This window comes from Cydia fagiglandana, chromosome 7, assembly GCF_963556715.1.
Source record: "Cydia fagiglandana chromosome 7, ilCydFagi1.1, whole genome shotgun sequence".
NCBI lineage: Eukaryota > Metazoa > Arthropoda > Insecta > Lepidoptera > Tortricidae > Cydia > Cydia fagiglandana.
This window is the reverse complement of record NC_085938.1, coordinates 19,296,514-19,313,158: the sequence shown is the minus strand read 5'-3', so window position 1 is coordinate 19,313,158 and position 16,645 is coordinate 19,296,514. Positions and strand designations below refer to the sequence as shown.

At 37.4% G+C, this 16,645-nt stretch overlaps 1 protein-coding gene across 1 annotated transcript in view; it reads left to right on the top strand.

The window, feature by feature from the left end:
• Positions 1–16,645, top strand: part of LOC134666249 (antichymotrypsin-2-like) — a 37,946-nt gene that overhangs the window by 8,039 nt on the left and 13,262 nt on the right. The gene's annotated exons all lie outside the window — the stretch shown is intronic.

Sequence of the window (16,645 nt, the reverse complement as noted above, 5' to 3'; positions counted from 1 at the left end):
TTGTGACTGACATATAGTACCTAAACCTAACCTACTTCCAGATGACCTAGAAGGATGAAATTTGGAATCCAGCTTAGTTATTGTGTGAAAGCGTAGGAAAAAATCTAAAAAAAAAAGTTATTAAATAGGGGGGGTCCCCATACAAAAAAACCATTTTTTATTGTGACTGACATATAAGTACCTAAACCTAACCTACTTCCAAATGACCTAGAAGGATGAAATTTGGAATCCAGCTCGGTTATTGTGTGCAAGCGTAGGAAAAAATCTAAAAACAAAAAAAAGTTAATAAATAGGGGGGTCCCCATACAAATTTCTTTTTTATTGTGACTGACATATAGTACCTAAACCTAACCTACTTCCAGATGACCTAGAAGGATGAAATTTGGAATCCAGCTCGGTAATTGTGTGTAAACGTAGGAAAAAATCTAAAAATAAAAAAAGTTAAAAAATAGGGGGGGTCCCCATACAAAAAACCTGTAATACGCGCTAAACAACCGGCCAACGGTGTGTCGTTGGCGGCGCGCGGCACCACATAATGAATACAAAGAACAGAAGTAAAAAACATGTAGCGGAAACACAAGAAAAAACATTAAATCTCAATACCTGCCTAGTTTTCTTTACAAAAAGTATTGATATCCCATCAAAAATATAAATGTAAAAAAGGAGAGCCAAGTTCAATACAAAAATTATGCTTGGGCTTGGCTGTGGGGTTCGCCGCAAAAAGAATGGAGATCTAAATGAGTACCAAGTTCTATGCAAAATCCAAATATGTATTTATAGGAACAAAATAACATTATAAACAAGTATTAAACTCTATTTCTTTGCTTTATTGGATACCTATAACAATTGCTGTTATTTTAAAAAAATGTGAGATCTTAAAGTAGGTTAGATTTGGCTTGGCCAGTTTTTATCAGAATTACAAAATATATATGTTGAATAACTTTATAAAATGACTGATGTAATGAAAACTGGCCAAGTCAAATCTAACCTGCTTTAAGATCTCGCATTTTTTTTTTAATAACAGCAATTGTTATAGGTATCCAATAAAGCAAAGAAATAGAGTTTAATACTTGTTTAAGCATAATTTTTGTATTGAACTTGGCTCTCCTTTTTTACATTTATGTTTTTGATGGGATTACACACTACACAATCCGTCTCTGTAGCCGCCGTGCAGGTCAAGATCTCGACGACTCAAATAAAAAGCTTCGATTTGAAGTAAACTATTATAATTTTCCAAGTACTGGTTTACAAGGGTTCCTTGACTAAACGGTTAGATGTAGAAGTGGTGTGGTTATTGTATGGAGGCTGATGAAAGATTGATTTGCATAATTTGAAAGTAGAAAATGGTGGTTTAGATTTAGTTGCCTCTAATTGGCCGCGATACGGGGTATTTGGAGCGCTCCTATTGGTGCTTTAGAAAAAATAAAATAAAGTTTTGGATTTGACGAAATACCTACTACCCTGTTAAAAGCATGCGCATCAGAAATGACTATACCCTTAACGAAGCTAATCAATCAATCTTTCGAAAAAGGAATATTTCCTGACAATTTAAAACAATCTAAAGTAAAACCTATTCTAAAACCCGGAGGAAATGCTAAAAATCCTGAAAAATATAGACCAATAGCGTTACTGTCATCACTGTCAAAAATATTCGAAAAGTGTATGACAAATAGGCTTTACAATTTTTTTGAAAAATATAATATATTCGATGAAAACCAACATGGATTTAGAAAGCAGCATTCGACCACACTCGCAGTATTTAAATATGTCCAAGAGGCTCTACACAACATAAATGAAAAAAAATACTCAGTGGGCTTATTTCTTGACATGACAAAAGCGTACGATAAAGTATCGCACCAAATCCTTCTAGGAAAACTCTATGGCATTGGTATCAGAGGAAATGCATACAATTGGATCAAATCCTACTTACAAGATCGGTCACAATATGTACAGATAGACCACTATAACGAAATCACTGGGGAAATACAAGCCGTGGTACTGGTATCCAAATCGCGCCGCGTAGTAACATCGATACCGCAAGGGAGTGTAATTGGATGTATCCTCTTCTTAGCATACATAAATGATCTACCAAAAGAACTAGATACTACATGCATAATGTTCGCAGACGACATTTCAGTGCTTATTAACTGCGTAGGAAGTGAGGAATGTCATAAAAAACTAGAAAATTACGCTAACACAATTTTTGAATGGCTACAAGATCATAAATTAGATATCAATCTAAGGAAAACTAAGATCGTCCAGTTTAAACCGTATCAAAAAAAAGAACTAGAAATAGACTTCAAACTAAATAACCAGACTATTGAACAAGTTGACCAGTTCAAACTTCTGGGCATAACCGTCGATAGTGGAATGGATTGGAAACCACATGTACAAAATATAAAAAATAAGCTATCCACATTCATATATGCACTTAGTGTACTCAAAACTAATACAAATTTCGAAGCATCGTTATCTGCATATTACGCATATGCCTACTCCTGGCTACATTATGGACTTATCTTATGGGGTGAGAGCACTGATGCACACGATCTGTTTCTTCTACAGAAAAGATGTGTCCGAATTTTAGTAAATATTCGAAGGAGAGAAACAACAAGGCCACACTTTATCTTCTATATATATAAATGCAAGTGTCCTGACTGACTGACTGACTGACTGACTGATTCATCAACGTAGAGCCGAAACTACAAAAGCTAGAAAGTTGAAATTTGCACACCAGATTGCATTTATAAAGTGTACAAGAGATAAGAAGCGATTTTGAGAAATTCAACCCCTAAGAGGGTTAAAAAGGGGATGAAAGTTTGTATGGGGTTAAAGTTTTCTTTAAGCTAGGAATTTGAAACTTCGTAAAAATATATATTATTAAAATACAAGAAAACTAATTTCAGCGTTTTTGAAAATTCATCCCCTAAGGTGGTGAAAAAGGGGTTGAAAGTTTGTATGGATATCAAAAAAAATTTGAAGTGGTGGACTTGAATCTTTGTATTTAGGGATATTATTAGAAGACAGGAAAAGTAATTTCAGCGTTTTGTAAAATTCATCCCCTAACAGGGTTAAAAAGGGGTTGAAATTTTAATCCATTACAAATGCTTTGAAACTTCGTAGAAAGGCATAATAGCCGATTACAAAAAAAAGTGATTGCAACGTTTTTGGAAATTCAACCCCTAAGGGGGTTAAAAAGGGGATGAAAGTTAGTCTTCGGGTGCAAATTTTATTTTATGTTAGGAACTTGAAACTTTGTAAAAAAGTATCAAATTCAAATACAAGAAAACTAATTTCAGCGTTTTTGAAAATTCATCCCCCAAGGTGGTGAAAAAGGGGTTGAAAATTTGTATGGATATCGAAAAAATTTTCGAGCGCGGGACTTAAATCTTTGTATTTGGGGATATTATTAGAAGATAATAAAAGTAATTTCAGCGTTTTGTAAAATTCATCCCCTAACAGGGTTAAAAAGGGATGAAAGTTTGTATGGGGTTAAAGTTTTCTTTTGAGCTACGAATTTGAAACTTCGTTAAAAGATATATTATTAAAATACAAGAAAACTAATTTCAGCGTTTTTGAAAATTCAACCCCTAAGGTGGTGAAATAGGGGTTGAAAGTTTGTATGGATATCAAACATTTTTTCGAGTGTGGGAACCTTTGTATTTAGGGATATTAAGTTTGATTCCAATACAAATGGTTTTGAAACTTCTTAGAAAGGCATAATAGCCGATTTAAAAAAAAAGTAATTGCAACGTTTTTGGAATTTCAACCCCCAAGGGGGTTAAAAAGGGGATGGAAGTTCGTCTGCGGGTGCAAATTTTATTTGAAGCTAGGAACTTGAAACTTTGTAAAAAGGTATTATATTAAAATACAAGAAAACTAATTTCAGCGTTTTTAAAAATTCATCCCTATGGTGGTGAAAACGGGGTTGAAAGTTTGTATGGATATCATGCACGTTTTCGAGCGCGGGATTTGAATCTTTGTATTTGGGTATATTATTAGAAGACAAAAGTGATTTCAGCGATTTGTAAAATTCATCCCCTAACAGGGTTAAAATGGGGTTCAAAGTTTGAATCCATTACAAATGCTTTGAAACTTCTCAGAAAGACATAATAGCCGATTACAAAAAAAGTAATTGCAACATTTTGGAAATTTAATCCCTAAGGGGGCTAAAAGGGGGATGACAATTCGTCTTGGGGTGTAAATTTAATTTTAAGCTAGGAATTTGAACTTTTTGGAAAAAAGGTAATAAATTAAAAAACATGAAAACTAATACAAGCATTTTTGAAAATCATCCCCCAAGGTGGTGAGAAAGGGGTTAAAAGTTTGTATGGAGATCAGATATTTTGTGAGTGCGGAATGCGGAACTTGAATCTTTGTATAAGGGCATAGGTACCTATTATGAGAATACAAGAAAACTAATTTCAGCAACCAATATCAAAATCCACTTGACTTAAAACTTCACACAACTTGCTAAAAAAGAAAAGTACATACTTAATTTCAACATTGCTTGGATATTAAAATTATAGGTACTAAAGATGTAAAATGTTGAAGATAAGATTCCACGCGGACGAAGTCGCGGGCAACAGCTAGTAAAACATAACCTCCTGACACTGCCTTCCCTCTACATTTTGGAAGCAATCATGTTCGTTAGGAAACATTATAATTTATTCGTGCAAAAGAATCAGATTTGTAATAATTATAATTCCCGACAGGGTATCAGTTAGCGTTGCCAAAAGCGAACCTTGTTATTTTCAAAAAAAGTCCATATTACCGATGTGCCCAAATTTATAATAAAATACCCCCAAATATATTAAAACAAAATAACAATACTAGGTTCAAAAATATAATAATGAAATTTTTAATACAGAAATGTTATTACTCAGTTGACGAGTTTTATAAAGATAATATAAATGAATTTGATATCGCATATAATAATTGACCTTAGCCTGCATTGTTTTGTTATTTTGTTTTGTCTAAAATTTATAAAGAATTATTAATTAATTATATTGATTTATTGACATCTAAATGATGAATTTGGAGGAATTTTAATTTTTTTTTCTAATGACTACAATTTTTACGATTTTCAATTGACTTTAAGAATTTTGTGTAATTATATAATAATCTAGCGTAATTTTAGTATGTACATACATCCTTGCTTTGCCCTTACAGGGCCCATGTGAAACTGCTTATAATATTGTGTAACACCTATATTACCATGGTCGCAATAAAGTATTATGAATTATTATGAAAAAGCTTCCAAATACTAGCCGAGCCCGAAGGCTGCATTAGGTTTATACAAAAAAAGGTTGCGTTCGCAACAATCTCTATGTAAAATTTTCTTTGCTAACGTATACCTAGAACCGCCACCGAGAACCAGTATTATGCGCCATGAGTTGATGTTGTTTTGTTCAACAAACCTCACGCATATCTTAATCTGACGCGCTCGAGTAACTGCAAAGATTTTGGGCTCTCTAACCATCACTTTCGCGCCGCCGACATAGTGTATTGAAGGAGACGTAGATTATTTTCAAGAGTAGCGGTCCTAGCTCGTCCTTCCTAGTATGGGCCACCCCGCTCGAAAGACGCTAGATGTGGGGTGGCCCATAGAGTTGTAGACGCCGACGCTCGAAAGATTCTAGATGTGGGGTGGCCCTATGGAGCAAGGTGTGCGCCCTTCCGTGAAGGCGGCGCACGCCCCACACCAGCACGGTAGGTGGAATTGCGGCACGTAGTTGGGGATATTGCCTCTGAATGTTGAATTAACTAAAAGGTTGTTTTAGCTAAAAGACGGTACGGGCATGTGATGCGGAAGGATGAAAGTCATGTGACGAGAGATTACGAATGAATGTGGAGGGAAGTAAGCACGAGGAAAGGAAACCCGAGGAAAAGATGGATGGACTGTGTGAGACGATGATATGAAACGAACGCAACTGAATGCTGAAATGATGGGCGATAGAGAGGTATGGAAGAGAAACACATGCTGTGCCGACCCCAAGTGAATGGGAGAAAGGCAAGAGAATGATGATGACATAAACATTTCTGCTAACATTTACACCTATTTTTAACTCGACGTTCATTTAGTTTTTCAATAAAATCAATTAACGCACATGGTTGGGTAAACATTAAACCACCTTCGACTGTCTTTTATTTTTCAGCTAAGTCAATAATATTTTACTCGTGTGGGAAGTAATTACACAAAATAGAACTTTATTAGCAATCTGTGGTTACATACTTAGGCATTCTTATTCTATGCCAATCAATAACCACACCCACGCCCACGTACAACACGTGAAAAGTACGTGAGTTAAGTTTACTAGTTTGAATATATCTAACACACCCGCATGTCTTCTTCCTCGCGTTATCCCGGCATTTCGCCACGGCTCATGAGAGCCTGGGGTCCGCTTGACAACTAATCCCATGATTTGACGTAGGCACTAGTTTTTACGAAAGCGACTGCCATCTGACCTTCCAACCCAGAGGGTAAACTAGGCCTTATTGGGATTAGTCCGGTTTCCTCACGATGTTTTCCTTCACCGAAAAGCGACTGGTAAATATCAAATGATATCTCGTACATAAGTTCCGAAAAACTCATTGGTACGAGCCGGGGTTTGAAATGCCCGCATGTATCACGACATAATGTATTTGCCCATCACGCAACAATGGTGTTTCGGACGGGGTCGCTATGTTTGACATAAAGTTCTATGTCATAATGTGCTGTTTGTCATATTATCATTAGTTATAATTATAAAACTGAAACCGTTAACTTTTCAGGATTTTCGTAAGGTTATTATCCCATAGTATAGATAGGTTAGGTTATGTCAGGTTTGCCGTAGTAGGAGATCCCGGATATAATGGTCGACTTTCACCAATACGTCTGACGGATGAAACTATGAATATAGGAAAGAAAATATATAAATAACATAAATAAATAGGGTTGCCTAAAGAAAAATGGTCAAGGCTAATTTTGAATTAGTTTAAAAAAATATATTTATTCGTCAAATTTTACCGATTTGTCTGCGGGAAACAATACAGACTCGTTGGTATGGACATTTGGGAGGCGTGCTCGGATCTGAAACCAACACATACAGGCCCTTTTGACACCGAGTGCGATGCTGCCCTTGCCTGCGTGAAGTCAGGAGACGCACGGAGAGCCAGCGCCCGCCATGGTGTAACGACTGTCATGAGAGCTGTGGGAAACTAAAATGAACAAGGTCGAAAGCCATGGACTGAATACTGGGCTTTGGTATAAAAAACCGCCTTCCTAATAAAACGGTATGCAATTTTATGTCCGGCAGGTGGTAACTCACTTTACAAGATGGGCCCGCACAAAAAGCGACATTTATAAATAGGATGGCTCACGACATAATTATGTAGTATTATAATTTCTTGGATGGAATAAAATCTTAAACATGTAAGAGTGAACAATAACACGCCTGTCAATTGAATTGTTATTCTAAATAATAAATTAAAAGGCTGTGATGTGAAGAATATATTTCAAATTCAATTTCATTAAACATGTAAGAGTGAACAATAACACGCCTGTCAATTGAATTGTTATTCTAAATAATAAATTAAAAGGCTGTGATGTGAAGAATATATTTCAAATTCAATTTCATTAAGTATCTTTATTACATCTAAGAAGCGTAGGTAAGCGTATAAGAGGTTTAGCTATTACTTATAAGAAATTTTGTCCCAAGAGTTCCCTTCGCGTTGGAAAGTCAAATGGTACTTTAAGGATTATGTTGCAAGAGGAACCTCAATTCCTTTGGCATGCTACTGAGAAAGCGAGAAAATGACGTAAGAGGTCAACCACTGCACGATAACGAATAGCAAACAAAAAAATTAAAATTAAATTACACTATTTTTTCTTTAGTAACAGCGATGTAAAATGTAATTTTATAGTTGACACAAGTGCACGTTCTCATAAAGTGAAGGTTATAAAAGCAGGAAGTAGTCACGGTTCGGCAGCACACGCCACCCGGACCGAGGATGTGGAAGGTCCTGCTGCTCTTTGCCTGTGTGGCTGGTTCCGCTATCGTCCTTTGTGATGGTAAGTTTTTTTTTATTAATCTTGTTATTGTTATTTGTAGTAGGCGCGTTAAAAGCCATATAAGTAGGTATATGGTTGTTTGGAAGAGATCGCTCTTTAGCGATAAGACCGCCTGTTGTCTACCATAACTAGTTTAAGTTATGCTTAATTTGTATTTCATGTTCTTTTTCATATTGGTGAGCAATAAAGAATATTTGTGTTGTATGGTATTGTATATTCGTTTGTATAAATTTGAAGTATTATGCTTAATAAATAGATTTGGGTAAATTAATTTCGAAACCTGTTGTCAATATACACGGCGGGAAGAAGTTGACAACTCGAGACACAGAATTGAATAGAATAGAATAGAAGATGCTTTATTCAAAAACGCTTAATTTAAACTTCACCAATAACACTGACACAGATTGGTTATAAAGCGTTCCCTGAAATGGTCTCCACTGAGAGCTTTATGTCAAGGAACCTTTGAGGTTCCTGACACTGGCCTTCCGTGAAAACCCTTCCGAGAGAGCGCAACGATAAGTTGTACAAATCTATACATTTACTTTTTTATTTTATTTATTGTGTAGAAAAGTCGGTAAATAAAGGTAATAAGTAAAATAAAAATTAAAAGTATCAATTTCCCGGCTATCATTCGAACAATAAATTGTCTAAAATTCGACTTACCTACTTAATTAAAACTCATGTACGTAAATTATTATAACTAAAATTATATCTTAAGTGTGTATGTCTTAGGTAGGTATTGCAAATAAATATGCTTGCCGCTTGTGTTAATAATGTTCTGCATGCTTACAGAAAAAAACAACTTTTGTATTGCAAAACATATTTTTCTTTAAAAACAAGGACAGTGAACTTCTTATTTTATTGTAAGTATGTACGTATATTTATTTTAGAATTTATGTGTTTACTAACATGTTACGTTTTTAATGCTTTGCTTCTTACTTTTTTCTGAAATTGTCAATCGTGTCTGAATTTTAATTATTACAATATTTATAATATTACTATATGTAAGTGTGCAAATAAAAGTTGTACAAGTATCTTGGTTAAGAAATCAATACTAAATATAAAATTTTATTAGCGTGGGTTCTGTAAACTAGGATTAATTTGAACTGCGGGAAATATTGATCGTCGACTTTTGAGATAGGTATAAGGAGTTAATTTTTTAATTTTTATGATGTGGTTGGCAACCCAGACATACAATGATGAAAGCGTTCGGAAACCAGTTCTTCATAGTTCAAAACTCGATCACCAATGTTTCCCTGTAATACAAAGTAACCCCAGTTTACCGGTATTACAGATTGACCTTCTTCTTCTTCATCGGTCGGATGCTACGTCTCCACAGTGTGCGATCATAGGCCATATGGGTCACGCACTACAGATTGCCCGTGAACTACTTATTTACAGGGCTAAATACCTACAAATGCGGCCCCAACCAGGTGTTCTCAAACTGCACGAACGGCGGCTGCGAGGCCCGCAACTGCAGTCAGGCCGGTAAACCCGTACCTTGCGTGAAACTGGACCCCAAGAGCTGCAAGAAGGGGTGTGTCTGTGCATCCGGGTACTTACGGGCATCTAACGGGACCTGTGTGTTGAGGAACCAGTGCAACGAAGGTAACTGTTAATAGGGAATGTTAGGCAAAGCTCTGCGTAGGTGGCACCACCTAGCACATACAGTAAATAAACCTCATTGACATCATCAATGACACATCATTCGTCACTAGGTCAATCACATGGCCTACCGTGAAACACGACAATCGAAAGTTCGGGTTCTGCCTCTCTATCACTCTTTAAGAGGCAGATAAAGAAATTTCTATTTTCGCGTTTTGCGGTAGGTCACCTGTAAACAAACCTCATTGGTGCATCAATGTCATAGTAAAAACTGGTCAAAAAACTGTTTAAGGCCTAGTGAGTATAAATTACTCTATGGTTTACTAAACAAATTAGTGCTGCACCATGGCGGCAGAACATTGCAGTAATACTCCCTATTCAATAAATAAAAAGGAACAGGAAGTCAAGCCTAATAGAACCAAAAGTTGTTTGCACTTTTCTTTTTTTTCTTGCTTCTGTGTTCACAGTTTTTTATATAAGATTATTTATTCAGTTTAGATTTTTAGGTAGGTACTTTACTATATAATTTGGTACATTTTCTACTTAAATTGTTATCATAAAGCTGATATAACATTAACCTTTCACCTACAGCGTAACCCTCTTATTCATAAACGTCTACTAAAGTTGACAAGCCGATAGTAATCGTTTGTCCCATTCCATCATACCAATACGTCGTCTTAACTGATCACGTCAGAGTATTTACTGTTTATTTAATTTTTATTTATTTACCCAAAAAACTCGAGAACAGCGAGCGAAAACCGCGTACGGTTTATCTGCCGCTATTGTAGCTCGTTTACATTCCGGTTGGTAGCTATCTAAATGTATAATGAGGAAAGAATGGTAAGTACCAATAATCATTTTAGTTTACCTGAGTTGTTGATAAACAGTTGATAAACAACTCGGGCGTGCACCTGTACTTGATAACAACATAATTATTTTTTATAAATGTTTTGGTCTTATGTATGTTATTAAGTATGTTTTGATTGATTTGATTATCTCTAACGAAAACCATTATGCACGTGAATAGTGAGAAAGTGCCAAGGTGATCGTGTATGGTGACATTCGAATGATGACTGCTTGCAGTAGTGGTATTGTTAACCGTTAATGCTACAGCGTTAACACGGGTGATGGTACTGTCAATCTCCTTGATAAATTGCATTACTATTGTTGCCTCATTTGAAACAATAACAACATTGACTTGAACAATGTTTGCCATATTTCACTCCTGAAACACAGGGAATCCTAGATCAGGCACATGTAAACCATCACTATTTTTAAGTCTTTGTTTTATATGAATGTAACCATGAAATACGTGTTCTTAAATTAATTATGTTTATGTTTAATAATGTTGCTGCACTCGTCCTCCGAATATCACCTGTAGCTTGATCTGACTCTATGACCTGCACTATACTACACATCAGAATTTTCACATTCTAAGAGAGTTTCTGAGTCTTCTTCTATTTTTGTGCAATCATCATCATCATCATCATCATCTCAGCCATAAGACGTCCACTGCTGAACATAGGCCTCCCCCTTGGACCTCCATTCGTACCGGTTGGAAGCGATCCGCATCCAGCGTCTTCCGTCGGCCTTAACAAGGTCGTCCGTCCATCTTGTGGGTGGACGTCCTACGCTGCGCTTGCTAGTCCGTGGTCTCCACTCGAGCACTTTTCGACCCCATCGGCCATCTTCTCTGCGCGCAATGTGGCCTGCCCATTGCCACTTCAGCTTGCTCGGTGACTTTAGTTCGTCTACGGATCTCCTCATTTCTGATTCGATCACGCAGATAAACTCCGAGCATAGCCTTCTCCATAGCTCGTTGAGCGACTTTGAATTTTGAGATGAGGCCGATAGTGAAAGACCACATTTCGGAGCCGTAAGTCATCACTGGTAACACACATTGATTAAAGACTTTCGTCTTGAGGCACTGAGGTATGTCGGACGAAAAGATATTGCGTAGTTTCCCGAACGCTGCCCAACCGAGTTGGATTCGGCGGTTGACCTCTTTCTCGAAGTTGGACCTACCTAATTGGACTACTTGTCCTAGGTAGATGTACGAGTCAACAACTTCGAGTACCGAGTTCCCAACAGAGACTGGGATGGGCACAACATTGGCATTTGACATAAGATTCGTCTTGTCCATGTTCATTTTCAAGCCCACCCGTTGTGAAACTCGGTTGAGGTCATCGAGCATCATGCTGAGTTCCTCCATCGACTTTGCCATGACTACGATATCGTCGGCAAACCGAAGGTGAGTGATGTATTCGCCGTTGATGTTGATGCCAAGTCCTTGCCATTCCAGGAGCTTGAAGGCGTCTTCCATTACGGCAGTAAACAGTTTCGGAGAGATAACGTCTCCCTGCCTTACGCCTCTTTGCAATGGAATCGCCTTCGTGCTCTGCTCCTGTACTTGGACCGACATGGTGGCATTACTATACAAACATTTCAACACTTCGATGTACCGATAGTCAATATGGCATCGCTGAAGAGACTCAAACACCGCCCATGTTTCCACCGAATCGAAGGCTTTCTCATAGTCCACAAACGCTACAGCATAATGGCAAGTTATACTCTTCGGTCTTCTGTATAACTTGCCGCAGCGTATGGAGGATGTGGTCTATGGTATTATAGCCTTTTCGGAAACCGGCTTGTTCGGGAGGCTGGAAGTCATCAAGTCTGTGTTCGAGACGGTTCGTGCAATTGCGGATCGTGCGGTTTTGTGCAATATTTTGTTATTTTTTCATCTCCAGGTCCCATTATTTATTAATTGTTTCCACCCAGGTTGCGGAAATGATCCAAACTCGCACCCCGGCTGCGGCGTTAACTGCGGTAGGACTTGCTCCACCTATAAGAAAAGAAGTGTAGCCTGCGTTCTCATTTGCTACGACAACGGATGCGACTGCAACGTTGGTTACGTTTACGACCCTAATATCAAGAAATGCGTTTTACCGAAATATTGCAGTGAGTGTTTTTTTTTAAGTAGATCCTAGGCAAATTCTTTTGACTCTTAATAATTTGAGTATTATGAATGTCACCTTTAGAAATCATTTTCAGTAACGGCGATGGAATATCCAAAAACCTACATACATTTAAAAACGAACTGAAAAGCTAATTACAATTTGTAGATAAGTTGGTTTCTTAACGAATTTGTTGTCAAATGTTGCCAAAAAATTCTTAGTCGTATTATCGGGCCACGCAAAGTTTTCATGTCAAATGCTATGCCAAGTATGATGATGATCCTTCCGGCCGATTTCGACCATGGCGACCACTTCTACTCCTAGTTAGCTCGGCGCTCGTGCACTCGAATATGGCTGACGTAGCCGATCTTTGAAGTGAATCCCCGCGCACATTGAAGGGATTGTCAAGTATGGAGCTTATAGGGATATGTATGCATTCTTACTGCCATGTTTGTGCAAAGTTAAGTCTATACAACATTAAATGTATGCATGCAACTGATAAATAAAGCATGTCAACCCTGACATGGCTATTTTTCACTTCCTTGACATTTTAGTTTTGTATATATTTTACTTCTAGCGCCAACATGTGGACTTAACGAAGTGTATTCGACATGCACCAACGGCGGCTGCTCTCGTAGGAACTGCAGCCAACTGGGCAAGCCTCAAATTTGCATCGATAGAACTCCCGAATCCTGCACCAAAGGATGCGTTTGCGCCGAAGGCTACCTGCGGAATGCCAATGGAACTTGCGTTCTTGAAAACCAGTGTCCTCAACCCGGTAAGTGATCATGTCAATACTTTTATAGGACCTCATCTTACATGCAAAAAATTTAAGGTCGATGTGGAGAAGACCGACCAGTAAGACCGTCTTCGTTTTTTCTTTCTTTCTTTTGTACCTAGACATACTCCACATCCAGAAGAATGGTAAAGCATAAGGAGCGCAGCTCTTCCTTTGTGACGGTGTATACAAATACGAGAGTTCTTACCCTATGACAGTTTTCCCAACCTAAAATGAGTGACGTATATTTAACGTTAATCAAGACAATTTAACTTAGAAAACGGCCAAGTGCGAGTTGGGCTCGCACAGTTCTGGACCATTACGCAAAAATGGCAAAAAAAATCACGTTTGTTGTATGAGACTTAAATATTTATTACCTATATTCTGTTTTTTATAGTGTCAATAGAAATACATCATCTGTGAAATTTTCAACTGCCTAGCTATCACGGTTCATGAGATATAGCCTGGTGACAGACAGACAGACGGACGGACGGACAGCGGAGTCTTATATTAATAGGTTCCCGTTTTAACCCTAATAAGAAAAGTATTAGAGGAATTCTGAATGCAGGATGCGGCGGTGATCCAAACGCAAAGCCCGGCTGTGGTATAAACTGCGGACGAAGGTGCTCTGACTACAAGGTCAAGAATAAACAACTTATCTGCCCGCGCTACGTATGCAAACCTGACAAATGCGACTGCAAGGACGGTTTTGTATTTGACGACAATCTTAAGAAATGCGTCGTGCCAGAGCAATGCAGTAAGTACCTAGACATCATTTTAAGTTCAATATAAAAGGAAACCTTTGATTTTTTTTTTATTTCCACCTATCCGTAATTAGCCCCTATGTGAAGGAAGACAGTTTATTCAGATAAAATACACTTTACGGAATATATAGAAGATACGATTTAAGTAAAAACATGGATACAGAAGGTGCACAATAGGTTCAGCAATTTGTGCAATAGTGAAAAGGGTAAATTTCACCCTGTATACACTAACATGGGTGCCTTTTTAATTAATTGTACATTTCCGTACAAGTAACTAAATGATAAATAAATATACAGGGTGGAAAAATCGAGTGCCACATGGATGGCAACTACCTTAAATATTGTAATTAGCACATTTTGTGTAAAGGAGACTTTCCTTTGTTTATGAAAACAATAAATTCTGCATTTAAGGATTTATGAAAAATCGCTTGCCTCAGTCGGGACTCGAACCGGTCAAATGTGACAAAAAATACTGATTTATCCTTTATTTTAGCACCGGTTTGCGGCCTTAACGAAAAATTCGACTCTTGCATCAACGGAGGATGTGGTCACAGAAACTGCAGTCAAGTTGGAACTCCAGAAATATGCATTCGTAGAACCCCTGAGTCTTGCATCAAGGGCTGTGTCTGCTCCGACGGTTTCCTGAGAGCAGACAACGGAACTTGCATTCTGCAAGACCAATGTCCAGCTTCTTCTGGTAAGTGTTCAGTTACACTTTAAAATATCTCGGACATTGTATCTAGACATGAAATTTGGTTCATTTACTAAGACCCTTATGACAGCGGTTGCTAGAAAGCCAAATTTCATTAATATAGCTCAACCGGTTATTAAGATACACACATCTCAAAAGCGGGTTTTTTCTCGCTGACTTATTGACTGACTCACCTATCATCAAAAACCTAACCCACTTCCAGATGACCTAGCAAGTTGAAATTTGGCATACAGATAGGCAACTGAGTGGGTACAAAACTGAGATCAAGAAACAGTGATTTTTTTGCGATTTGTATTATTTTAAGTAAACAAAAAACTGTTTTAATTTACACACTAAGCGCCTAACCAATTTGTATTAGCAAAAATAACGTTTTGATTCAACTATGATGAATACTAATAATTTCTGTACAAAAAGTAATCATATATCCCATCAAAAACATAAATGTGAAATTATAGTAACTTCTACCTCACCACAGGCCACTAAAAAAGGTTCCTACACTTTTTTAAGGTTAATTGTAACTAAGACTACTATGCTAGGTTTAATTGCTATTAGTTCCACAATTATATTTAAATGTTGCGAACAGCAATTATATTTTCAAGTAGGATATTGTAAGATTTTTATATTAACGTTGTAATCGTGTATTTATGCCAATAGCAACATTTCAATGATGGTTTTAAAAGACAAAAATGGAATTCAAGTTTTAATTTTGATTGATTCATATTTTTTCTGAATAAAGACAAAGAATGAGAATGCTACGTCAGCGTTCTGACATATGTTTAATTATTTAACAATTTGTTTGGTACAGGATGTGGCGGTGACATAAACGCCCATTCGGGTTGCGGCGTCAATTGCGGCAAAACTTGTAGACCTAACCAGCCCTGCCCTAAGATCTGTAAGGTTGGAGGCTGCGATTGTAATGATGGATACCTATATGACGACAACGTTGGCAGATGCGTGATACCTGACGATTGCAGTAAGTAAACTAAGAAAACCGAATGTATTACATTTTCTTTGCCGAATGTTAAACGAGTCGATACTAAGATACTTTTGAATAATGAATGCTTAGAGATATCTACCATCTCTCAGCATTATGTCTTGGTTTAACATTAGACAAAAATCTACAATGGAGTCCTCATAAGAACACCTAGCAAACATATTAAGTTCGGCCGCCTACGCCGTTAGGATTAGACAATTGACTAATGTTGAAACAGCTCGTCTTGTTTATTAATAGTTATTTTCATAGTGTAATGTAATGTCATATGGTATTCTGGTTTGGGGTAAAGCAGCCGACATACAGACTATATGTATTTGTCGTACAAAAGAGAGCCATTCGTTCTATATACATATAACTTAAGAAGAAGTACTTTAGTTTTTTTCTTCGAAAGGAAAGTAATAAAGATGAAAAACATTGTGTGTAACTCTGGGGGTAAGAATACTGTAAGCCTGAGTCTTTAATTCCCTCCAGCCTGCGGCTGTCGGGAGTTATAGTCCTCGCTTACAAAATCTCACTTATTCAGCACCAGAAACCGATGATCGGTGCCCTGGACAAAACGAATATTACAACACCTGCATCAGTGGCTGTTCCAATCAGAGCTGCAGTGACATTGGCAAGATCTTCCACTGCCCGATCCAACCGGCTGTGTGTAGAGAAGGCTGCCGGTGTAAGGCAGGCTTTTGGAGGAATGCTGACAATATCTGTGTGCCAGAAAGCGAATGTCGTAAGTACCTTTGAAGCCTTTGTATTTAACAAATAAAATGTTTGAAACACTATAACCT